The sequence below is a fragment of the Hakea prostrata genome, chromosome 1 (genome assembly GCF_041222555.1).
Source record: "Hakea prostrata isolate BN-2017 chromosome 1, UWA_Hpros_2, whole genome shotgun sequence".
NCBI classification, from domain to species: Eukaryota; Viridiplantae; Streptophyta; class Magnoliopsida; order Proteales; family Proteaceae; genus Hakea; species Hakea prostrata.
Window position 1 is genome coordinate 11715402 of NC_142600.1, and position 27586 is coordinate 11742987.

Below are 27586 nucleotides of genomic sequence, written 5' to 3' on the forward strand. Positions count from 1 at the left end.
AGTTACACACCATAAACTCTCTTCAATCTACTACCCTTAAAACCTCTAGAAGGTTGAGCCCTATAATTCCAGAATTAGAATTCATCATTGCTGGTCTCATTAAATAGCAGAAACTCTCAAGAGTCCTTGATTTAGGTAACTGCTAGTTTAGTTTTTCAAGTCTGATTTTCACTGTTGGGCTGGAAGTTGGAAATGGGAACTAGGAACCCACCTTATTCTAGAATCCTATTTTTAATAAGCTCCCATAGCTGCAAATCTTACCGTCAGATCTCCATTTGAAGTATCTAAACCAACTAAAACTTGACATAATGAAAGAAAATCAATTTATAACAACGTTCAAATTAAGGGCAATTATAGTGGCCACCCTTTTATGTATGTAGCCGGCCCCATTTAGATGGGATAAAGCTTCTTCTTCTTGTTGTTGTATAGTGGCTCCCTTTAATTTATGCAAGTGTACACTAGTACAATAGTAACTCTCCATATTAAGAAGTGATATAAACGAGGATGGGATGTAAGAAATTTTAGATCTTACCAATCTTGGGCAATTTTAGGGTTTTAGGGCTTGGGTTGGATGGTTTTGAAAGGCTATGGGAATCTCTAATTGGGTAAATTTGGGTGGTCTAAGGGACCCAAGAAGATTAGGTATCCTTCCAAAACCTTGTGGTGAGAAGGAAACAGTCGCAGGGTTGGTCAAATGGGGAACTATTGGGTGGATCTTTGAGAACCTTTCCAAGTCTTTTCTCTCTTTCTTGCTGTCTTTTCTTTTTCTCTTCTTCCTTCTCCTTTTCTTTTTCAGGTTGCCACAATAAACATAGAGGGCGAGAGGTTGGGGAAGAGTAAAAGGGTTATCGTAGGGCTGAGGAAGTGGGGAAATGATCCTAGAAGGATCGTAGGAGAGTGGGAAAGGGGGTTAGGGGTCTGTGCAAGGTAACGGAGGGGTCCTAGGTGGTTTGCGATGGCGGGGGTGGGATTCTATCTTGTGCAAGAGCAGAACAGGGAAGGGAGGGTTGCAATAGGTTGGAAAGATGCTGGCCTTACCTGGGATTGATCTGAGTTGAGATTTGCAGGTTGAAGACTGACTATGAATGCTGCAACTGCAGAACTCAATTGAGAAGTCTAAAAAAGAGAAATTTAGACAACCGCAGGGTTCCCCTCAAAGAAACCCTGCCAATACCTCCTTGGCTGCAATACTTCAAAATTTTATTCATCAAAACTGAATTCCTGAGGTAGGCATGAAAATATATAGCCGTTACAAGACTTCAAAATAAAAAAAAAATTTACAAGACCTAGCTGAGCTAAACTTGGACTCTTTACTAAACTAAACAACCTCAACTGAAATAAGAAACTAATTGGTATTCTATAATCAGATTAGAAATCCAACTGAAACACTAATAAATGAAAAGCGACCTAAAAGGAGAAAATACCTCCAGAGGGGGGCGCTCTTGTGGCTTCTGCTGGGGCCTCTTTTTTCTGTTCACATCAAGAAGTTACTAATTTAGGGATGCTAAATTAGTAACTTTTAGATACACTTCTAGCAGATCCTGAAGCAGGCCCATGTCAAAACAACAAAGAACCAGACCAAGTAAACTCAGCTCTGGACCTGATTTAAGCCTCTGTTCCTGAGGAAATAGTTCCGCTAAAACGTCTAATTCACCTCATGAGACTCCTACATTGAATTGGTAGAACATAAAAATACTCAAAGGTTGTTGTGCTGCTACTAATTACAGTTGATATCCCATATGCCATAGGCCCATAATTATCATACACTATGTCAGATAGTTCATGCTTCTATGGTATAGTTCAAGAATATCCTAAAAAGTGTTGTACCAATTGATTCCTGGACAACTAATTGGAGAAGAAAGGTGATAGGAACCTCCTAGCGACCCAGCAAAATGAGGAAGACCCAAGTAGAATACAGCAAGAAAGTAAGCAATACCCTGGTTATAATGGTGCCAATTACCCCCTACAGTAATATGCTGCCCAAACACACACATATTAACCGATGCCTCTCCTCACATTTTACCCCTTAAAACCCCACCAAGTGCTGACATTTATGGTAACCAAACCCATCTCCCCTCCATGTGTCCTGCTTCATGGCCCTACCAGAAAGCCTTGTATTATCTTCTATATCATTGAAAAGAATACATTTTGGCTTTCATCCGGATCTCTCCCATTCTCAAAGTTGCAAGGCATAGCAACTATATTACATAGCTGGAGGTCCCAAGATAACTATGTGCTCCTAATGTTGTTTATTGTACCAAGAGGATAAGTTCAAATTTCTAAATCACAATTGACTCATAACTTCTGCCCAGTTGCCATATGCAGACCAGATGAAGTCGTAATATCAAAAATATTCAATTCAAAGTTCTTCACCGAGTGCAAATAGCAACACATATAGCATCAATAGCTGTTAAAACTTAAGAAAAGGAAGAATGAATTGAAAAGAGAATTGTTTGTGAGGACATACAGACCTGGATAACGCATAAAATATCAGGAAGTTGAGTCTTTGACTCATCAACAGGGCCTGCACATAAGGTGACATTAGAGTACATTCATGTGAACACTGTTTATCTAAAGCAGAAAAATTATGGAACAAACATACCAAGTAATACAAACAAGTGATGTGCAGGAGCATCAGCCATTAATTGCAGTCAATTGGAGAATTTTTGTAATGAGAAGCAACATAAAGGGCCATCATTCTCTGCAGGGTTTAAAAAGCAAAAGAAATAAACTATATGTTAATGAACAAAAAGAATTGAATATATTAAAGGCTCAACAAATGACCACAACAATACCTGCAAAAATAACTCACTGTCTTTGTGATAGGAGAAGAGTGTGTCTCTATTTAAAAAATACAGATCACATTCACTTGGAGGTGGCAACCTACAAGCAATAGAAGAAATATCAAGATAACAGTAATCGAGCAATCTTCTATCAGAATTGGACAGGAGTTGACAGCTGGATCACAGGGGCTTTGTGGCTGTATTGACCACTACAGATCGGCATTTCAAGGAGAATTAGCAAGAGGGCGTTTAACCACTATCAAGCCAAGCCTTGGCTCCCAGAAGGATCAGGGAAGGAAAAAGAGAAACTAAATATGCTTCTAAGTAGATTGGACTGAAGATGCCAACACCAGGCAATAGCTAACTAGTAATCCTAAATCTATAGCCATGGAATCAAGTCTTTTGGACCATGCAGGTAAGCTGTGACTTCAGACCACCATGTCAATATACTCAATATTTGAATTCTAACCTGCTGATATTAGGGATGGAGCCCGTAGCATCCAGACACAGTAAACCATGTAACCAAGATTCAATTGGATCACTAGAAGCAAATCTGATAGCCTCACTCAGTTCAACCTTCTTGAAAACTCTACCTACATCCATCCAAACATATTAATATAAAACTGTACAATCTTGGGACAATGATACATGAAAAGTATATAATTTGGCTAGACATATACATCTAAAAAAATGTCCAAAATTTGTAAAAGTTGCTTTCAAGCTAATGGAGTGACATAAAAATGATTGATCTGATTTTTACTCCCATGAATGATTTCATAATGGGCCATCTAATAATGAAGAAAGACTGCTACTAAACAAGGAGGAGAGGCGTCTAAAATATAACCTATCTCTGACAACTCCCCATAGAGTCTGCCTTGTACTGCCACTTGATTCCTACCAATCTGTGGACATGGAGCCTCTTACGAAGTGAAAATAATTATTTGGTTTCCATAGGCTGCAATGTAGAAGCAGCAGAATTGGACCAATACTAGAATTCGAGTTAGTCTAAGCGGCTCATGCATAATTGTGGGTCACTTCTCCTAGAACAAAGCAAGTTGAAAATATTTCCATACCAGATTGATTACCATCAAAGCAACTGGTAATGGAATTGTCGCTGCTTCATCAACAACTAACAGTTCAACTTGGGAAAGCTTTTCATGTTCATGTTCATGTGGCTGCAGGTACTGTTAGGAGAAAAATAAAGATTAAACAAGAAAGAAGGGGCACAAAAGAACATTCACCAAAAAAAAAATAGACCTGTAATGTGTTCATGGGAAAAGCATTCAAAAAGAATATGTTCCTGATGCAGTCAGCCAACCTAGATAATGAACTAGGAATCAAAGATCGGAATGGCAGCCCCACAAGCAAGATTTGAACTATTTTCTGATAAAAAAAGGTTGAGAGGTTTGGTGATCTGTTACTTTCAGCATCCTGTTCAGGGAAAGAAATAAAGAATGCAGAAATGAAGAAGGATAAGAGTTAAGGAGCTGTTCTCCGACTTGTTCTGCAACTGAACAATATTTATGAACAGTAACTTGGAGATAAGAAGGAGAGGGGGAAGAGTTCACAGCTCAGATAACTCTTGAATAAGTAACTCATCAATTGGTTAATCTGATAGTCAATTACAACTTCATATTAAAAAAACTTAAACTAGTGTTTTAAGTAAATTTCAAATACTAGGAACACCTAGATATAATTAAACAGCTAGCGAGCAACTTAATAGTGTAAAACACAAACACAAGTCAGCCATACAAGATGAATAACAGCTCATAAGTGTCTGTGCCTATTTTAACATTGTTAAGTCAAGCATACTACCCAGCAGCAACAGCTCCTGCAGCTGCCATGCGGCTGATTTTCCACGTCCACGTCCGGCAAGTAGAGCAACCGTACTACGAAGTGTCTTGTCTAGAATTGTATCAAGGAATGTAATTACAGCTTTCCCCTTCAACACAAAATATCAATCAGTCAAAAAAATGAAAAGCCTCCAAATTTCAGTAACATGATTAAGAATGTAAGAGCTTAATGCATTTCAAATAATGGCAACCTAAACCTGATCTAATGTACAACCATTCTTAATAAGAGGACCAACAAGAGGATCGTTATTTAGTTGTTTCTTCAAGTCTCGTTCTGCGCTTCGTAAAGCCCCTCCGAGTCCTTGAAATCATAAAAAGAGAGCCACATAGATATTCTTATTACCATTGTCGTATCAAACTAGTAAAATGGAAAGCGTGTTCTCCTAACCAGTTAACTAAGGCTAAAAGAAAGAGCAATTTCCAAGATGGCACTAAACAAATCACTTCAGCTGCTTAAAGTGGAAGAATACATCCATAACAGGTACAGGTGTGATTGACCTTATATGAGATGATATTGGTAAGATATTTAGCTCATCATCCATTACAACACATGTTTTGTATCATTCATTAAAGCTTCCAGCAGCCTCAGAATAAGATTCAGTCCGAAACCTTCCATGAACATCCTGAAGTCAGAAAAAAAGTTTGTAAGGAAGCTACAAATAAATCACATTAATACAAACATGGGCACTTCTGATAAACATATTGATCAGAATAACAACCAAGAAGCTTTTGCAGTAAAACAGGGATGTAAGACATACCATAACCATGTTGTAGGGACTGGTCAGTGAGGACAAAGAACGAAGTAATAATAGAATCAGTCCGCCTGCCCCCACTGTTTCTATTGTTCTTGCCAGCAGATTTGGAGTCGGTGCTTCAAAATCCTAAATATATGTTATAAAAGAACAGCAAGAAATTTTGACACAAGGTAAGATATCTTCAATCAATGAATTTTTGAGCCGATACCAAAGCACAGAATATGCATTACCTGTAGAATGCACATGCCAAATGTATTTCTAAGAATCCTTTCTGAATCCTTAAACAAGCAGTATGTTATTCCTCAACTTTCAAGAAAAAGTGAAAAATGATCAACCTTCTCCGGATCCAGTAGCCCCCTTTGCATCAATTTTTTGACCTGTTTTGAACTTTTTTTCTTGTAACTGCAACAACCATAAAACCAGTCAATCATGACTGCTCATTCAGAAGGTCGTTGGCACACCCACCAAAACAAGCATCCTGCCCCTTCCCCCAAATGAAGTGGGCAACCACAAGAATAACAAGGAAGAAATCCAATTGATTTTGACCGAAACAGGAACAAGCCTAAGCTTCACTGTAGAAACAGCTTACATGAACTGCTAGATGTGAAGTGGAGGAGCACTTCTGAGTGACCTCCATTCCTTCATCAAATGCAATAAGAGTGCTGTTCGAATCTAATTTAGTGCCATGACACGTACTGAGATGAAAAAAATTACATTGTGGGAAGAAAACATATAATCAATGAGATAAGCAAATACTCAGGGGATTTGGATGCAACTCACACCTGCTAAGGTCTAATTTATCCTTGTAGCGCCATAGAACAGTAGGCCGAGACTTCAAGACGGACTTGCTGAGCATGTGATGAAGATTAACTATCTGAACGAAAACAATTTTCCGAAAAAAAAAGTTAGTTAATTCTTCAATGATCCGAAGAAGATTGAATCTACAAAACAAGAAGCAACCACCATGGGGGGAAGTAGACAAAAGGACCTGGTCGCTATACTTGTCGCCGTGACGAACAAGTAAAATAAATACCCAAAAACAATCAATCAAATCGAAATAGCTAACCACGAATCTATCACAAATGTTATATTTTCCTCAAAAAAATATTAAAAAGACAACCTAAAATACCACAAATTCTCAATGCAGTATAAAAAAAGTTGAGAATTTACGCTTGCGGGATTCAATGATTTGAAAATTTTTTACCATTAACTCCAATGGTGGAAAAATGTGATTAGATGTTCCTTTAAGAATGCTGGAGAAACAAACCAACGAAAGAGTTGTCTAGTCTAGATGATAAAACCCTAAAAAAACTCGTAACGATCTGGAAAGTTAGCAACAAGCAACCTTCTTCGACGCCAGAAAGAAACTCGGATGGACAGTAAAGAGAACGAAAATGGAAAAAACTTACTTCCGAGAGCTGAAAAATCCACGAATGAATCAGATCGAAGGCTAGATTAGTGAGAACAAATGATGTGACCTGAACTACGCACCCCCAATTAATTAAGATCTAATAACCGATTCCAAATGACTTCTACTTCGCCATGGACTCTTCGTCTCTTCCACTCTCCTCTAGTCGCAGGGTTGAGGAGCAACCACCTTCTTCTTCGTCAACCAATGAAGAATCGAATGGAACAGTGAACAGGTTGCTTTTCAAAGACGCAGATAAGTCGATCGTTAACCGTAGAATCGTATTTGTTTATAAATTTAAAAATAATAATAACAATAATAACTTTTTTAATTGTAAAAATAACAATACTAATGTTACAAATATTTATAAAAAAAACAATCTAACATTTTTTTCCGGAAAATATATACTTGATTAATATAAGAATATAGGAGAGAATTTAAAATCTATACTATAATTTTAATGTAGCATCACATGTATTACAAAATATATAGTCCTAGCAGTGTATGATAACCGTTAAAATAAATAAATAGCATAGGATAAAGTTTGAGTTTAGTTCTTAGACCAACTTGTCTTCTCAAACAGATGCTAATCTAATTAAATTTAATTATATACACAACGGGTTTTAATTAATTATCTAATCAAAACATCGAACTTGATGAAATTTCCTTAAGGCCACTAACCCACACTTATTATTTTGTTTATAGTAAAACATATCTTGTAGGTACGTCTAATTTGTAATGAAGGGCTAAGAATCAAGATTGGAATAATATAAATTAGGACATGTCAAGCTTAGTATAACTCTAGTAGGATAAGGTTTGAAATGGGGCAACTTAATCCTTAGTAGGATTGGGTTTAGGGTTTGTATTAAGAATTTAAGTCTATGGTTAGGTTTAGACATGTCCAACCCAACCTAGTGCATTGACAACCCTAACTACTAAAGTTGGGAAGGTGATCAGCTTTGAAATCAAATATGGGTATTATTCGACAATGATTGATTCGGAATTAGGGTGCTTGGTGGAACAACGACAACAAGATCACTCTTGGGGACTGTTTTGGTCATTTTGTGTGTTGAGGGACAATTTCATCCGATTGTGTATGCGGTCATGTGGATATCATCCATATAGGCCCCTAATGGTGACATATGTATTTGAAAAAATCCTAGAGTTGAGAGATCTGGATAAATCAATAATTAGGTTTTATAGGTTTAAAATATGTCTTAAATTACAAAAATCCACCCCTTATTTCTATTAGAATTACATATAAGTTCGCTTTCAGTCTTTCACCAATCTGTTGAAAATCCAGTTCGATAAAACCCTAGCTATCGTTCATTCAGCTTGTCTTCTCCGACGACGGCAAGCTAATGTAATTTTTGTACAAATCAATGTTTCGAGATGCTGGACTATAGAGGGTAGAGGAGATAATTCCCATTGGGCAATGGGTTTCTAAAATTTTTGTCACCACCTACGTCGTTTTAATTGGCCAAGTCACCATCAACAATGGATATTTGGTTTCGAATGGATTAGTTTTGCGCAGTGATTTCGAAAAAATGTGTCATGCATGCTGCTAGCCGTCTCAGGTTCCCGTTTTCTATTCCAAATCTCGTTTCCGTTGTTAGGGTCTTAAATTAGTGGGTTCCCCATGTTTCTTATTGCTTTTAGTTATGTGTCAATAGTACTATGCCTTATGCACTAAGATTATTTTTTTTTTATGCGATTTAAGAAGGAAGGATTAGAAATCAAGAAGGATTTAAGAACCACTGTGTTAAAACAAACACCACAAAATAGTGAATCGAAAAAATAAACAAAAATAAAAATCATATAGAAATTTAACGTGGTTCACACACAATTGTATAATGCTATGTCCATGGGCGAAGAATAAGAGTTTTTTCGACTATATAGAAGAATAACAAAAGGAGCTCTCACAACGGATGGCGAGAATGGTGTTACCCAAAACCTGAATAATGTGGTAGGCGAATATAAATTACATATATATAAACCACAATCGGGTAAATAGGTCAATCCATCGAGTCATGTCATACGGTACCGCGGGGCTCCATCCCTCCACTTTCACCACAAATCTTGGCAAACAAGTCATTCAAGTCGCCCATCAAAAAATGCCGGTGCGGTCCATCTTCCAAATCATGTACAAGAATTTGGGTCAAAACATAACACACTACGATAACAATCTCCAAGCACCACTTCACCATATTAATTGAGGGAAAAATCGTGAAAGCCAATGTTTTACTCGCGGTTGTGGGATGCCATCGGGGCGGAATCAACGGCAAATCAAATGGTACAACAATGGACAAAGTGGCAAGGATGGCCAGAGGAGCCCATCCAAATGAATTTCGATGAACACCGGAGGGGATAGAGGAGATTTTATAGTCGGGTGACATTTTAAATGGGGTTTTGTTTTGTAAATTTGAAAACCATTATGAGGAATAATTGTAACATTTTGAATGTAATCATGTGTGTCTCCACTCTGAGCCTACGCGGATGAATTTTTGTGCAGCGATGAACAAAAATCCAATTTCATCATATATAGCCATACTCATGTATAAATATGCGCTTCATGTTTCATTATTGAGTATGTACAAATTTAATTATTATTACTATTTTCGTGTCTTCCTTGTTTTTACCAACCAAGAAAAAAAAAGGGTCTAGTAATCCAAACTATATGTGAAATATGCACATATCTCTCTATAAAATAGGCTTAATTCCCAAAACCCTTACTAAGACATGGAATTAATTACACCAACACCTGATGTGGTGTTATAGTGTGATTAATATTTTTGATAAATAGATTTGGCGTTGAATTACATATTTCTTTTATAACTTAAGTATTTTATGGGGGACTGAGCAAGTACCATAAACTTCTACCAACAAAGGAAAAAAAGAACTATTACCTTTAAAAAACTTTGTTGTGTTTAGTTCTGCAATTTTCTAGAATCGGCTTGAAGTCGAAACCTTGTTTCCAGAGAATCATGATTCCATGGAATTAGGTTATGTAGGAATAAAAGAAAAAATTTGACTGGTTTTACCGATTCTAACAAGTGAATCATCTCTAAAAACCATATGGTTACCTTGATTTTGACAAGTAAATCTGTCTAACAAAACTGTTTGTTTACCTTGAATCTGTGAGTGGATTCAACCTTAAATCATATTTACTCTTACCCCCACCAAAAAATAAAAAATAAAAAATAAATAAAACTTCATTCCTAAAAAGTGTCCAAAGAGGATAATGTTGTGCTCTAGAAATATGCATTATTAGAGTAAAATATTATGCATTGAGCAACCTCAAATCTGCATCAATTAGGTTTAGATTTAAGTTGTAGACTTTGAAATTTTAAATTTTTGATAGAAAATTGTCTTCCTTGATTTGAAACATCCTAAAAAGTCATATACAATAATTCATGCCTATAGTAACTTAGAAAACAGAGATGTAGCTTCCATGGGAGTAACTTTTAGAAGAAGAAAAAAAAATACTAAATGATGTATTAAAGATTTTTAATCATTAAGTTGAATAATGTTTCAATTAGATAGATCCTCTCCTTTGGATCACCTTATAAAAGTTTGTTCAAATTCTCTACTTTCACTCGAATCCTGATGGAGTCGAACCATCATTCCCTGAATAATTTAAGGTGCTCTTCCATTTGAGCTAAGGACTCTTCCAAGAAACACACAAGTTATATTTTTTATTTTCTTGATATGTTTTATTTAAATTCTAAATTCATGTAACAACCACATGATCAAAGTGAAACTTAGAAACATCTTTTATGCTATTCATCCATAAAAAATAGAATTATTTCATACTTCCTACGAGACATCTTGTTGTAAATATGTTTAAAACTTATTACCGTTATTTTATATAAATATATGTTTTAATCGTGTCTTTTATCCATGGTTTTATTTAATCCCGCATCGGGTTGAGATGATATAATTATATAGTTTATATATAGTAAAGGCCCATGTATTATTAATTTGTGCGACATGAACCGAGCCTAAATCCTGTTGTGACCCTGCCATGATTATATAGATATATATTAATAAATCTATATGACTTGGGACTTGGGACTTTGATTCGGAAGGCCCATTTTGTAATGAGCCCTATTATGGAAAGCCCGCTGCTGGGTGAAAACGTGGATATGCCCTCGCAGAGGCACTCTCCGTAGGGAGGTCGCCTAGATAGGTACCTTCCTAAAGGGAGTTGAGCTAAAAAGTAACCTCACAAAGAGAGGTGACCTTATCCTTTCACCCACAAACCTTTGGGACTCTATATAAACCCATTTTCGTGTTCATTCTTGACACTGAATTTCCTCATCCTCTTTCTTTCTCTTTCTCCTTGTTGTTGTTTTGTCAAGCAGTGAACATTACTTGATACACTTTAAGTAACCTTTATGGGGTGCAACCTTAAAGGTCGGGCCGATCGATTTTGGGGCGAGACTGTAGAACCCGTATTGCACAAATCGGGGTGTCTAAATACCTTAAAGAAAATACCTTTGGTACATTTCAGCTCTCAAGAAGTATTGTAAGAACAAGCGTTCAAGTGCATTTGCAGATTCTTCAACAACGTTTCAACACATCTAGGCTTGAGATCATTTCTAATAGCGTAATAGGAGCTTCCGGATATCATTAAAACCAAACTTCATAACCTCTCTATAAACCCATTATGGGGTTGACATAATCACAAGGACATGTAACGATTTCACATTTAAGCATTTGTTCATATTAAGGTGAACCCATCGTGAACCCCTTTTACGTGGGTTTGATGTTTGGCCACTTCAAATGCTTGAATGAAAAATAAATAAAAAAATTAATGAAAATCAAGAATGAAATAGTAAAGCATCATGTCGGAGATGATGAGATGTAGAAACCGTATGTTCGGAGATAAATAGAAATGTATATTCATGATTTCGTTTGAGAAATGTTCCTGATCAATCACGTCCAAATTTTCATCATGATTCCGATCCTCCAGTTTGTGCTTGACCTCAGCCATCCTTCTTCAAGGGCGATTCTGCCTTGCCCCATTTCCATTTGATTCAGTGGGTGCTTTCCCTTATGGATTGCATTCGGGCAACTAATTGGGGTTCACTTTCTCCTTAATGCTCGATCTCCTCCCGATGACTTCTTTGAGGTAAGGATCCACTCTTAGAAGGTATCGAAATACGGTCTAGGGCGCTAACCCTTATACCGTTTGGTTGTCTTTGGCGGTGGTCAGGACCACGTATGGATGGATCTCTCGACCCTCGGCTTGTCTATCTCTCGGGATCCTTCCTCTCGGTCGCAATAACTTTCCCGTTTGGGTATTTCGCCTTGGTCCTTGCTCAACTCCAATTTGATGGACCAAGCCTCTCAGCACCCCTTGCATCTTGAGCATTCCCTTATGGAGTTCATCTACATCTGCTGCAGTAGCGTGCCCCTGGGGCCCTTTGGACGTGCCTTCCCCTTTTGGATTTTCAAGGACTAGATTATCCTCGGGAGAATCTTGTTCCACTCGGGTTGAGCGTCCGGCCCCATCGTCCTGACGTGTTTGATTATCTAAGTTCGGGTTCATGTCAGCAGTTTCCTGCCGAGCGCGCCCATTAGCTCATTATCTTGCCATGACTTGAAGATTGTCGTTCCCACAAACGGCGGCAAACTGATGCATCAAAATTATATTTCTGTTTCCGACTAAGCCTCCTCTCGCTCTTGGGACGATGAGCCCTACAAGAAAGGTTAGACGCGGGTTGGCTCGTGTGTCGGGCAGCCGCCTCCGATGGCTAAGTGAGACAGTAAACATGTTAAGATCTCGTGCCAGAGCTACACAAGACTATGTTCATAATGTATTTGATGCTTACCGGAGGGGTGAGTCCTTGCTTTTATACTGTATGTATAACCTTTTATGGATTTGGTAAGTTATCCCGACAAGGGTTGTTGTCTCTCCTGAGATTGTGCTTCCCTGTCGTTGGTCCTGCATAATCATCTTCTGAGTTGACCTTCCATCTTGAGTGTTGTTGCCAAATAAGTCCAGCGTATGTAACACATTGACTCTGCCGGTCGGCAACTGTCCCGACCGAGAATCACGATCAACCCCAGACCGGGGCTTAAGCCAGTCGGGTAGAAATATCCCCGTATCAATGTGATTAGGGCTTGTTTGAACATGAGTATGTAGATTTCAAATATCTTGAGATTTCAAATCTATGAAGTCATAATTCATAAAATTAAGTGTTGGGTTAACCTGAATCTATGGAATGAAATTTGTGGATTCATCATAAAAAACCGTTTAGTCGACTGATTTTTATAAATGCACAAATGTTTAGAGCTTGTATAGTATGGGGTGAAATCTATTCATGTTTTTAGTGTAAAAAAATGAATCTCTAAATTTCACGAACACAAACATTTTCATAACCAAACAGTATAAATCTCGCATTTATGAAACAAGAAATTGGATTCATGTAACCAAACAGATTCTTCATGAACAAGGTTGTCTGTGTGTTTCCACGTGGAGCGCCGTAAACATGTTTTTTTTTTTTTTTTTTTGGTAAGTGGCGAAAACATGCTCAAATGAGTCAAATCCAATGTTGTGAGTTGTAACGGTGAGTCTTAGACTCTTAGTTGTCCCGATTCCCGCCTACGCTATACGTGCATCACCAATGGTCACTTTTTTTTTTTGGTAGGATCACCACTCGTCACGGTTCTTGCCATCGTCGGTTTCCGGCTCCAATGACATAGAAGTGTAATCGTGCTTCAGTCTTTGCGCAACCGAAGAGACACCGAGACGAAGGAGAACAAAGAAAAGAAGGAAGAAGATCTCGAGAATCTAGAGGAGCGGTCATGAAAATCCTTCACATCCCTTGCCTTGGCGACAACTATGCATACCCGTAATTCCATTGTCCCCGTCCTTTGTCCCTTCACGCTACTCTAATTATAATCGAAGCACAATTTGCAAAAATGGAACCCGTTTAATTATGTAGATTATCCTGTTTCCCTAATTCATAGTTCCGATTCTTTCTCTCGCAGAATCATTGATGAGTCTTCCAAAGAAGCCGCTATCGATCCCGTCGAGCCGCAGAAGGCTCTTAAAGTAGCAAGCGAGAATGGCGTTAATCTAAAGTTTGTTCTCACCACGCACAAACACCGAAGCGCTACTTCCCGAAATCAAAAGTTATTTTATCAAATATGTTCACGTTGATTGATTTGATTTTCTATTTTATCCTCGTCGTCGTTGTCCTCGTGGTGATAAAGTCTCTGTCTGGTAGGAAGTTCAGAGTTGATGGAAAATAAAATTGGAACAAACTTATAATGGAAATTACAAGCATCGTATTTTTTTTGACTACCTCTATAGCATTCTAATTATTGTAATTACATTTTAGTTTACCTCAAAACCAAATTACTTGGGATAGAGTAGAAGAGTGTGATAGCGCTACATATTCACACTGAAAATCTTAATTGCCAAAAAGAGCCAAAGCCCTAATTCACACGGAATGACTTGATTGGATGGGCTAACGCTTTATTTAGGTTTGTTTCTTAGAATTTGGTTACTCACAAAAGATGCAAGTCATTCTACTATTCTGCTCATGGGGATTATTTTTTTTCCAAAGAAAATTTCCTATCCCCATGCTTTACGGGGGTTCACAATGCCACTTTGGTCCTGATAGAACGTATGTTTTTTAGGTTCTCGATTGCCTCTGTAGGGTAAGCAATTAGATTTATAAGTCTTTGATATTTTTAATGAAAGTTCCATGGCGAGAATGCAAAAGCTCGTCTCATATTGCTGGTCATAATTTAAAGTGTTTTCTTTTTTATCATGCTAACAGGTTATTAGTAAACAAATTTTAATGCTAAGATGAGCTTCTTGCATTGATCTTACCCTTTTTATTGGCGGGAGGGTTCAGTTTCTTTGTATTCTTTTCATGTGGCATAAGACTTTCGATATTAGATTTTAAGTTGCTTTTATTCATGGAATATTTGTTTCAGAAACGTCTGGTGGTTTTTGGTGCTGTTGCTAATCTGACTTATTGATGATGACAATGGTTATTTTTCCTTGTACTACCTTGGTATCTACATAAGGGATCATGCTGGTGGAAATGAGAAAATGAAGCTGTTGGTGCCTGGAATCAAGGTTTATGGTGGTTCAATAGACAATGTTGAGGGGTGTACCGATCAACTGGATAATGGTGATAAGCTGACACTAGGAGCTGAAATCCATGTCTTGTCACTTCATACACCTTGGTATGTTTACTATATTTCCATCCAACTGTATCACATGCCAAAAATATGCTTTCTATCTTAGAATTTTTTTTGTTTGAATGTATTTGCCAATTAGGGAACTGCTGCATAAGGCAACTGCCTTTTTATATTCACATGGCAGCATGGTGCTCCCACCCCCCCCGGGCCTTCTTTCTCTCAGCTTTGTGGGTGGAAATTTGTCATGTATTTAGCATGAGGTGGCTTACTTGGCACTCAAGTTGTATGTCGTGTCTAAATTTACACCCCAACTCAAGCACCTAATGGCCACATATTTGACTGCCATCTTGTATTTTATGTGCATAAATATTAACTTTTTGATGTCAAACACATTCAGAGAATATGTTTTTATTTTTGGATATTCATATATCCTCATTGATATCTCGACACCAAACAGGACCAGGATAAGAAGTTAAGAAAATGATTAATATTCTTTATCCTGAAATATTTTTTAATGTGATTTTCACATTTAAGCTTACCTCTTCCATGATTGCATTTAAATAATGTCTAGAACACACAACCAGAATTTCAGGTAAATCATTAAAACCCATTAAAATGTATGCATATTGATTTATTTACTATGAAGTCATTTTCTCACTCCCCTTTCAGGATTGGATTGATTATGTTTATGGTCTATCTGAAAAATGTTGGATAGTCATTTTAGTTAGTTGTGCTTGTATTTAAATGTGAATATATGGTAAGCTAAAGTATTTTCTCACATGGAACCAGATGGATACTTGAGTATATTTTTCCATGGTGAACAAACAATCACCGACCATCAAGATCTCGGTCGAGATATGCCATTTTTTGGGCGTCAACTCGATAGCCCATCTCAGTGGGTTTTAGGGTCCCAGTTGGGCTAAAACTTGGTATTTAGTCTATTTAAGTTGTCAATATTCAAACTTGTGGAGTTTATAACCTTTGGTCATTCTAAGTAAAGAGTAAGAAACACGGTGGGTGGGTGGGTGGGAGGGTGTGGGTGTGGGTGTGGGTGTGGTTTATGGGATCCATACCTTCTCAACAACATATTTGAGCTTAAAAGTTAGGTACAACCCTGTAGTCGTGATGAGAAAAGGCTGCCATATTCCTCGTTCAAGAAAAACCGGTACCAGACAGGTGCTGGTAACAAAGCACGATACGGCAGCAGAAGATACTCAAGTAGAGTTAGCATTTGAACCTGGATAAACCAAGCAAGGTTTAAACAAACCATTAGGCAGTTCAAAACAGAAACCTATGATATGAGATGGTGATAAGCTGTCTATTCTAAGACAATACACATGATATACTACCTAAGAAAAGCCTTACCTGCCTACGGTAATTCCGACGTCTATTGTTCTCGTAATACATCAGGAGAATACATTTCAAAACCATAGCTGCCTGCCGCACCATCGTGTCCGAAAAAATAAACCAATTCCAACTTAATGCTGCGAAGACTGTAAAGATCAACACACTGACCTGAAACAATAAAACTAGAAATGGGAAAACTACTCAGGTAAGCTCCATAAAAACTAGAACCCCAAAGATCAACACACCGACTCGAAACAATAAATTTGTTCCACACTCGTAAAGAAGAAACTTCTAACAGTGCATGTAAAGTTATTGATTTATTGGGAAAATTTCGGGACACCCCAAGATGATTCGCAAAAAGCACAAACACCCCAAAACTATACCAAACTGCAATGACCCCCAAAGATGTCTCTTAAAGCTGCACAATAGTACACTCTCTTAGAAAATTCTGTGAAGTCACTGTTAGATAATTTCATAATTCCTAAATTACCTTTAATCCCTTGTGACTTTGCAGTGTCACCTTAATGAAATAGAACTGTAAACTTCATCTTCTTTCTTCCTCCATTAGTTCCTTCTTCCTTCCTTCCTTCATCATTTTATGTCATGAACATGTAGAATAATACAACTAAGGGTATATTCATCATTTCGTCTAACAAATGGTTATAATAGAAAAGGAGGTGACCGCCAATTTGGCATAGTCTTAAGGTCACTGCAATTTGCCAACTATCCTAGGGTGCCTTTGAAAATTTTCCTTGTTTATTCATTTATTCAGGGTATTAGGTATGCAGATAATTTTCTGTGGGTCTCCACAAGACCCTGAAGTCCGTCAAAATAGGGAGGCCTACCATAATGCATGCACAAAAAACTATGGAGGAGTAATCAATCAGTTGGAAAGTTAGGAGACTGAACTCTGCGAATCGTTGTGATCTCGTAGTGATTATAGGCCTACAACAACATCAAAACTTCTTTCACCCAGAAGAGGTGGGCATGGGATTATTTTCTTTCCTCATCTTATAATATCCCTGTGACTTTACCTTGATTCAGAAAAGAGAGAGTGAAAAAAAACTCCATACCATTTACCATGATCAGAATGTGACAATCCTAAAATGCCAGGGCCATCCCTTCCATCATAACAAAACTTACCCACATCAAAACCCTTTTGTCTATTTTCTTTACATGGATCACTCGATTTAGCTATTCAGAGAACCGCATCCAAATTGATTTTAGTTGATTCTTAGTATTCGGCTAAGGTGGAAAGGTGGGCCTTTGACGGCTTCCGGATTTTTAAACTTCGGTTAGACTTGAGAGTCAAGTTCCTTCTTTCTATATACAAACTAGCGGTAAAGAGGGAAAAGCAGTTGAAATTAGAAGGGCGATGTTGGAGCTCAAATTAGAGAAGCGATTGGGGATCCGATATAGTCAGATTGTTTGGAGGTGGTGGGCTCACTAATTAAAGATCTTCACCTGGCCCATCATCAATCCAACCTATTTGTTTGGATGAGTGAAAAATGGGTAAATATTAGTTACCTCCCCTCTTGAGGTTGGTCATATGGCATTTGAACCCCCTCTTAGTTGGAGTATCAAGCATCTCCCTTCTATTAACTTTTCCAATTAAATTCTATTTTTAACATTACATGTTTCTTGGAATCCCAAATTACCTTCAATTGAAAAAGTATTTTAATTCTACATAAAAAAAAAGATATTTTAATTTAAACCCTAATTATCTTTTTTTTTTTTTTACCCAAATTACCTTCAATTATTTTAGTTATTAAACCCAAAAATATCATTAAGTTCTTTAATCTAGATGTCTCTTTTTAATTAGAAAAGAAGAAATAAATGAAGTTAGTAAAAAAATTGAGATATCTTTTTAGTTAAGGATAGTTTGGGATTTTTTTTAATGGTAAAAGTATAATTTAACTGAAAAAAATAATAGAAACGACGTGTTTGATATCTTTGCTGGTAAGAGAGGAAGTGAAGTTATCAAACTAAAAGGGGATCCATGCCATTTGATCAACCAAGAGGGTAGGTAAGTGATACCAATAAAATATTTATTTATCAAATAGAGAGGAAGAAAATTCGAGTGGGGTGGGGGGAGGGAAGAGGTGAGTGCAAGAAGAAGGCATATGGCAAAAACATACTAGATCAAGAAGGTTCGCAACAAAAGCAAAATAAGAAAAGAAACTAAGCACAATTGGCTGAGACTAAAGGACCTAGACAAATTCACAAACTTATATTTCATATTTTCATCATTTTTTCCCATAAATTTTGAGTTCAACAATAAAGTCCTTGTCAAGGAGGTGACAACCTTTAGTAGATCGACAACTTCTTTGGCAGTCTTGAAGCAGAAGAGAAGAGTCCTTACATAGTGTGTTATGAATTACCCATATCATGGTCTCATACCATACCCAACCAAGAAACTACCGCATTCCCTCCCATGCCGGCCACAGCCTCTCCGCCGCTGCTACTTTCCCCGTGTCGAAATCACCCAACACCTTCCCTCTCGCGCATTCCCGATTATTTATTTCTCTTCTTCGTGGATGTCGATGTGAAGATAGGGTTTCAAATTCTACAATTTTGACTGACTTTTTGATTTTCGATTGGTTTTCATTTCAGATTTTGATTTTGAATGGAAGGAAGGGTTTCGATGAATACTCGGAAGAATAAGCATGCCACCCGAAAATTTGATTGACTTTTTGATTGTTTTTCATTTTAGATTTTGATTTTGAATGGAAGGGAGGGTTTTGATGATTACTCGGAAGAATAAGCATGCCACCCGATTTCGGAAAGCAAGTAAGTTCGTCTTTATTTTCATTTTTGGGGAAGAAATTAATTTAACCTAGGTCTAGGTTGTGGGTAAATTGGTATTTTTCCTAAACTTAAGGTTAGCCCAGAAAATTCCAGTAAAGGGCAATGGCTGAGACAGAAGGTTTTGGGGTTATTCTAAGGCTCAATAAGTTGCTGGACTTGGGGATTCATGTCTGAAATTGATCAACTTTTAAGGTTTTGATTGAAAATTCGGCAGAAACTCCACTAAGAAGATGAATTACAGAATTTTTCACGTTGAGATAGATAGGGCTGCTTTGGGTAGATAACTATAGGAAAAGATTCTACAGCTTGGGACAATCCTAGGAGAGGTTGGAAAGGGGCTAAAGGGGCTAGGAATCAAGGCAGAACTGGGGGGGAGATATGCTGTATCACAGGGAAGAAGGAGGAAGGGGGATGGGCTGATCTGGTTGAAACTGATTTTCTAGGTCAAGGCAATGGGGGAGGTTGCTGTACTTACTTGTAGACTAACAAGGATTGCTGGAACTATTGTTCGAGTCATTTCGTCCATAACGAGGGTTTCAGTTTTGAGAAATCCATCGAGTAATCTGTTAGCTTCCCCTTCGGCAAAAAAAAAAAACTGATACTAAAGAAACGAAACCTCCCTTTTCTTCAAGTTTAGAGAGATTACATACTTATTGATCTACACGTAGGAAGATGTACATTATAGTTAGACACAAAACTCTAAAAACAATAAACAAAAACTGCACGATTTTGATTAAGAACCAAACTTAGGTAAACAGTATACAATCGATTATTCAAAAAAAATACTCAATTAAAATATAAAATAAAATAAAACAAATGAGAAGTTAGACAAACATGGACTTTATTTGATCATTTCAACTTAAGAGAGTTGTCACGAAGTAATGATCAGATTTTATCATTTCCTTGAGTAAATACCTGATTTTCCATTGTCCCTCTCTTCCAGCCTACAAACTACTTAAAAGGTTGAATGGATTCGATGATACAAGAGAAAATAACAAACCTATTGGCCTTTGTCCCAATTTCTAGCTATTGTTCTGATGTCATAGTCAAAGATTCGGACACTCATATGGATACTCTTTTGCTTTCAATTTTCTAGCTAAGATGAAGTCTATTTCAGCGTTCACTAATTTCTTCATTCTTAAGACTTATTTAATCTTAGTAAACAGTATATTATGCAACTTGCATTCTATCACAAATTATAAAGTTTTAAGGTCATGAAAGCATAGAACATTAGACCCAAGGAGGGAAATGATAGAAGAAATATACCTCTGAGCAACCTCGTTCACTTCTTGACTGCCTCTGAATTTTTTTAGGAGGAAATTTCCTTCGTTGGGCAAAGAAATAAACTTGGTCCTTTTAGAGTTTACGCTTACGAAAAGATAAAATAGATAAAATAGACACAAGGAGGGCAAAGAAGACAAGAATATTTGGAGAGCACTCCAATCCACTCCTTGGAGAAAAAGTTCAATTGATGAATCTCAACAGGATGCATTGGTGAAGCTGTAAAACATCTTCATGGTAACTCCTACCACACCATACCATGGTGATTCAATTCCTGCAGTCCAAGTGGTGAAGCATTACTCATATCAATATCCATTTTCTTATTTCATATGGAAAACAAAAGGGGTAGAAAACTCTGTTCACGATAATATTTTGTCCACACATGCAATCTTGCTGTGATGATCTCACACTAGCTTTACTCGGGTTGAGATCAATTCTACATTACATGGTTAGAGACTCAACATGATACTCCAAAAAAATTGACGGAATGAATGCCATAATGTTAGCATGATAATCAAGATATTACCTTAGCACTGACAAAATCAAAATGAGGGAGTGTGAAACCTCTTACCAGATCAACATTAGGTATATCATGCCCACGAGCAGCAACATCTGTAGCAACTAAGATATTAAAGTGCCCATCCCGGAAGCCTGAAAGTGTCCTTTCCCTCCGATTCTGCGATATATCCCCATGCAAAGCCTCACATATAAAGCTACGCCCCATAGCATATGCCAACTTATCAGCATCAGGTTTGGTTTGGGTGAAAACAATACATTTGCCTCCTTTGGCATGTTCCTAACAAGGACCGATGGGCAGCAATTGAGGGAAAGGACGGACATCAATTGAGATACTAAGAGCAACTAGTAAATTAGTGAAAGCTTGCATCACACTCCCAAAGCAAGGCAATCTGATTCAAGAAAATAAGTGGAGTGCACAGAAAAAATTCTGGAATGATACCGTTACTAGAGGACCAATAATTGATGCCTTCCCATACATGTCTGCTGCTGTTGAATATAGAGTAATCCCTTCCGCCAGCTTTCGATCAGAATCCCCAACCCGCTTAATAATACCCATTAGTTTTCAATCATGAAAAGTTTGGCAGCGTAACATAATTCATCTAAAAAGGTTTCTTGAATTGGGTATGTGTTATTTCGCCTTTGGGGGGGGGGGGGGGGGGGGTCTGTCCACGTAAAGCAACTATTTGAGTTGGTACGTTAGTTGATGGGTCTGGGGTTATATGTCAACTTGTATTTGGTCCGTTAGGAATCTTTGCCTCGAGGGAAAGGGTATTTTGGTCTACTGAAAGAACATAACAATAGTTGAGTTTGTACTTTTATGTACTACTACGAAGTATGAAGTGTGAAGCATGATATGATAACAAGGGTTTGATTGATGGTTTGAGGGCTGGTTAGTTGTGGTTCAGTATAAGGCTGGTTCATTTGGTCAGGATGGTTTTGGGTATTTATTTGCTGGACAGGGTTGGTAACTGGGTTGTAGTTTAAAGAAAAATTTGAAATGATAGGTAGAAGTTGGAGGATAGCTTGGGAAATATTCGACTGTCATAGAAGCTGGAGGGTAGAATTTTTTTTTTGTTAATAAAATCTGGGTTTTGGAGGATGTTAACTAATTAGTTAAGGTCCATGTGGTGTTATTATTTATTTGCATAGGTGGCTGGATGTGGCTGTTGAAAAATATAATGTGTTTTGGGAAGTGTGAGACCAGAACTTGTTTTCTTTTCATAATGATGCTGCTGAGTTGGCATAGCTGGGGTTGAGGGATGTCCAAGGGTGTTGACCTCATTGCTACCTGCCGATTGAACACCGACCGTTGCCTGAGAAGACGCCTCATAATTTTTCTTTCAATCTCCTCCACACTCTAGATGATTTTCATTTCTGCCTTCTCGCGAGTACGACTATCTGGAACCAAACCTCTGATTTCCGGGCTAAGATTCCTTCTATTAAAATTAGGACAAGATTGCTCACTACAGCCAGGAACTTCTTTATGACGTCGTACATCATCAAACAAAGAGTTGCACCTCCGGCCTTCATAACCATTAAGACTACAACAATAGCATATCGAAGGGAGTTTTTCATACTTAATGGGAAGCTGCTGCACTGTTCCATCTTTTCTCTGTATTTTGTACCATTGCTTGATTGCTTGATTGGTTTGATAATATCCAGAAAAATCCTCAACCTGATAAATGCATCTTTCACTGCTCCTGTAGAAACTTTTATTATCATGACTTGATGTGGGCTCCCAAATCTGTTTTCTATCCTTGAAGCAAATTCTAAGTTCATTACTTGTTCTTCCGGAGCTTCATGGACCTGTAGCTAGAACCAGACATGTGTGAAACACCAGTCCTTAGTCGATCTCCATCATTCAAGAATAATTAGATTATTTGACACAGCCCATGGCCTTCAATCAAAACATTTCTAGAATCAAGTATATGTTTGAAAGATCCTTCTCTTGCATACTTACTTCAAATGGGAAATGTGTATTCCAGGCCTTCACAGGAGCTTTTCAACACCTTGACACCTATATGGTTTCCCTACCAGAATATGACCTATCAGAGTTAAATCCAAGTCCCTCTGGTTCTGTTTTTCTATGTTCTCATCCACCAGGAAAACCTCTTCATCAACAGGTTCCACCTTTCTAAATCCAGTTTTGAGTAATGAGAGAATAACAGGAAAAGAGTAGAAGTACTACTTGGAAACAGATAAAGGTGGGATTTCAGAATAACAAAGTTAATCACACCACTACAGGTGGAAAAGCACCACACTACTAGGAGGTGGAGAAAAGATAACTCACTGATGGTGAGAAAGAAGGTGAACCAACGCCTGAGACTGCCTTCTTCTCAATGCCGCTGGTTTCTCAGTGGGGTGTGGGTTCGTTTCATTTGAAAAGGTGTGTGTTATACTTGGTGGTGTTTTGTTTTGAAAGGGTGCATTCACTGGGGGAGGGGTAGGTTGGTTTGGAGGAAGGGTATTTTGGACCAGCAAAAGATTGCCATAACTGAATTGAGTTTTGACTTCTATATAGTATATAGTATAATAAATAGGAATCAGCTGTTCCTATCTGAGTCTGATTTATAATTGTCCTTTTGGCCTCTATTTAAACCCAACCACCCCACAACTGATGAAAGCACAACCAGAAGTTACTGTTGACACTACAATAATATAAACAGAGGAAACCTAGGAGATAATTTGTCACATTTGGTAGGCCCCTAGTCCAGCTTGCAAGGAGATATATTCAAATTTGGTGGGTCCCAACTTGCAAAAAGATAAAATAATAGGAACTATTTTCGTGGGAGTTTTAGAGATGATGTAGGATTTTGTAATTTATTTCATGGGATAATTATGTAATATTGTAATCAAATTTTTAATTCGGGTACAATATACGATATTTAGGATGAGTTTTAGCTAGTTTTAAATTCATAAGAATCCTAGTAGGATTAGTTATTTGTTAGTTTTAAACCAAGAGTCCTACTATAGTTGTTTTCATACTAAAGTATGTCTCTGGGCATGGAATAGAAAAAAAAAATTTTTCTCTCTCTCTCCCTCCTCTCTTCTTCTTCTTCTTATGTGTTCTTCTCCCTCTTCTGGTCTTGCCCTTCTTCAAGTCTGATTCTTCTTAGATTTCCCCTTCTTCTCCCTATCTTCTTTATCCTTCTTACTTCTATGTTCTGTCCCACATTGCCAACCCAAAATGGGACAATACAAGTTAATTCCAGAGATTTTCACTCGTTCTAGTGTTTCAAGTTCCAAGAGAGGGTGTCTTGGCGTTTCAAGTCCAAGCCCTGGGATCCTTGGTGTTTAAAGTTCATGGTAGGTATAGGGATTTTGCATTTAAAACCCCGACCACCTGCTGATCTTGTGGATTCAGCCTAGACTTCCATTAATCAACCTTCTCCTTGGAGCGTTAGATCTCCAGCAAGGCATATTGCAGATAAGATCATCCCCACCCCCACCATTGTTTCCCCTTTTCTTTTATGTCCTTGAATTTGGATTGCCCAAGAAATCCAAAATTCCAAGTCAGATGTTCATCAATCTACCCATCAGATTTTTCCATAACAACCATCATCCTTAAATACCATTCACCTACCTTAATTCCAAGTCAGACCATTCCCACATCTCAAAACCCTAAAATCACATTTTCTTGAAATTTGAGTTCTTGTAACCCTAAAAATCAAGAACTTAGTGTCTCCGAAGTCCCAACTCACCATCCAAAACCTAACAAACTCCTACAACAGCTCCTATAACTACTCACCCACCGTCAGTCCTAGTGGTATCCTCATTCCATTAGCAAAGCCATATTTCTCCATCTCAAGAAAGCTAACCAATCTCAAGGATTTCGCCCCATGTGACAGGAACTCCTGAATTCTAATTAAAGAAACCTTTTGTGTCTCATCCTTGGAGATTCAATAGTAAACCCCTTACATCCATGAAAACCCCAAACACATCCCACTGAACCAACATAAAACCTCATTTGAGATCACCCCACTTTTACCCCAGCCCCATGACAAAATTTTCAATAAAAACCTTTCTTGTACCTATTTGAGTTGGTTCTGTTACGAGATCTTGATTAGTTGGCCTTCATGCAAGTAAGGCTACATCTAACTCTCTTGAACCTTGTTGAAGAAAAATGTTTATGTTAATAGCTAAAATAATACATGAACCAGGCAATAAAGGAGCAAAAATGATAAATCTAGAAGGCAGAAAAAGCCATGAAATTCTTAAGAAAGCCATGTGCCCATGAGCAGCTATACAAGCTTCAGTTCTAGATGTATAGCAGGAGAATTTGCTGAAAGGTTGATCAAACATGTCTATAGAAGCCAAAGTCAAACCCTTCCAATGGGGTAAAAAGTCGATCGGACAGACTAGATAACTCATACTCCATCCTTCAAGAATGCTACCTAAATTGCTAGATGAATTGTCCTGAACTATACTGAAGTTTTGAGTTTTGAGTTTCAACAAAATGATCATTTACAAACAGAAGATATAACAAGCAGTGAAGACTCTAGTAATTTAAATTTAGGACACTGAAAAGCACTCCGAAACAAAATTTATTTTTATTGCTAGAACATAGAGACAGTTGAACCAACCTTTTCTCGTATAAAATAGCAGAAACGACACTAGAAAAATTCTCCGGCTTCATATCCCTCTCTTCTCGAAGCTGATACAGTTTGTGACGGAAGACGAGTCGCTATAGCTTTGCAATCGAGAGAAAATAATAACCACAAAAGTTCCTTTACAAAAATTGAGATATAAACTAGGAGACCAAAGCGAGACGAGTAAGTGATTCTTACAGAGTTTGAGCATCTGTGCCTAGCCCAGCGAGGCCAATATAAAGTTTGTCATGAATTTTGTAAATCCTCTGGAAATCGGTGGCAATGGTCCGAAGCCGCACACCAAGACGCCGATCACCGGCAATGGCAAAGCAGTTCTTGCCCACCATCGATCTCAATTGAGATACTAAGAGCAACTAGTAAATTAGTGAAAGATTGCATCACACACCCAAAGCAAGGCAAGCTGATTCAAGAAAATAAGTGAAGTGCACAGAAATTTTTTTTTGGAATGATACCGTTACTAGAGGACCAGTAATTGATGCCTTCCCATACATGTCTGCTGCTATTGAATATAGAGTAATCCTTTCTGCCAGCTTTCGACCGGAATCCCCAACCTGCTTAATAAGACCGATTAGTTTTTAATCATGAAAAGTTTGGCAGTACAACAAAATTCATCCAAAAAGGTTTCTTGAATTCTTTTTCCAACTTGTCTCTCCTCAATAAGAAATTAGATTTAATTAATCAAATAGTTGATATTTTAAGATACAACAACATCAAGAAGAGTGTGTTTCTTATCATTATATTAAGACACTAAAACACCTAGGAACTGATGATGATCATCGATAATTGATTAACTGAATATATAAATGATGCAAAGGAATGTGCACTCACAAGATCTATAGTTAATGGGATTGTTCAGTACTTCTCGTGAGCCTTCTTATCCACCTTGGCATTGTAGCAGAGAACATCCCCGCTTTGACGCTTCGAGGTAACTTCTCTAATATTATTTCAACATCTTCATCAAATCCCACAAAGAACGTCCTGATCTGCCTCAAAAAGAACAACAAACCGAACCTCCGACAATACCAGGGCACCTCTCTTTAGCAGATCAATAATGCCACCGGGTGTACCAACAATTATATCAACGCCGCAGCTTAAGAGTTCTCGCTTGATGTGAAATTGGCCCACCTCCGTAGACACACAAAGTGTATCCAAGTTTGGTGCGATTCAAGAAATTCCTTTCTCAACTTCCCGTGCAAGTTCTCTCGGTCGGAACCAATACTATGGATAAAGGATTAGATGGATTCACTTCTTACTTCAATTTCAAGAACTCTTCCACTCGCAATTTAATGCACATCAGACCTGACTAGAATTGGGTTATGGCTCAATTACCTCAATTCTACCACTCAAACACCAACGGATTATCAGGATGGTCCAACAAATGTGATTTTCTTTTTTAAGGATGACAATTTTATTGACATAAAAAAGAAAGGCTACAGACTCTAAATGTACAACTATAACAACCTATGTGATTTACTGGGATTTTTATTTGCAGCAGCCGATGCTGGCTGCTGCCAACGGTCTTGATCGCGCCACATGATCAAAATGTGATCGAATGGTTGAGAATCAAATAAGAGGACTTTACTTGTAAATACTATTTTTTTGTTTTTACATTTTAGTTTACTAATTTACAAAATCAGGCCCTCGTTTACCGACTCCCAAATCCCTACATATCCCTCACCGTCTGCCACCGCAAAAAGCCACCCCTCCCTTCTGGCAACCACCGCCCATCACCATCTGAGGTTGTCTGGACTCAAATCGAAATGCAGATCCGTTTGCAGTAAAATACAAACTTGAACCAGATAGAGTCGATTCTTCCTCAATCTTACCAACATGATGAAAATCCACATCTTTTCCACCATTCTGTGAAGTTGGATCTGCTTGTAAAACCTGCTCCTCTTCTGGAACTTCTTTAACACAACCTATGATCATGGATCGGACTCCTAGACATCATTGACGATGGTTTAGGAGACATTCTATTATGGTTTTTCCTGCTAGTAAACCATGAGGGAGGTAATGGAGAGCCCAGCTTTGTTTTGTTCAACTGGCCAAAATGGTC

The 27586-nt window shown here is 37.8% G+C and overlaps 2 pseudogenes across 1 annotated transcript in view; both read right to left on the bottom strand.

Annotated features, from left to right (window-relative positions):
- Positions 1–474: 474 nt before the first annotated feature.
- LOC149027489 (RNA cytidine acetyltransferase 1-like) lies at positions 475–21476 on the bottom strand (annotated as a pseudogene).
- Positions 14651–27586, bottom strand: part of LOC149027490 (RNA cytidine acetyltransferase 1-like) — a 35912-nt pseudogene continuing 22976 nt past the window's right edge. The window contains exons 11-15 of the transcript XR_016174589.1: positions 25983–26081; positions 25708–25883; positions 25504–25610; positions 16331–16494; positions 14651–16202 (exon numbers count right to left, since the gene is read on the bottom strand). The product of XR_016174589.1 is annotated as an RNA cytidine acetyltransferase 1-like (transcript). The remainder of the gene's footprint in view (positions 16203–16330; positions 16495–25503; positions 25611–25707; positions 25884–25982; positions 26082–27586) is intronic.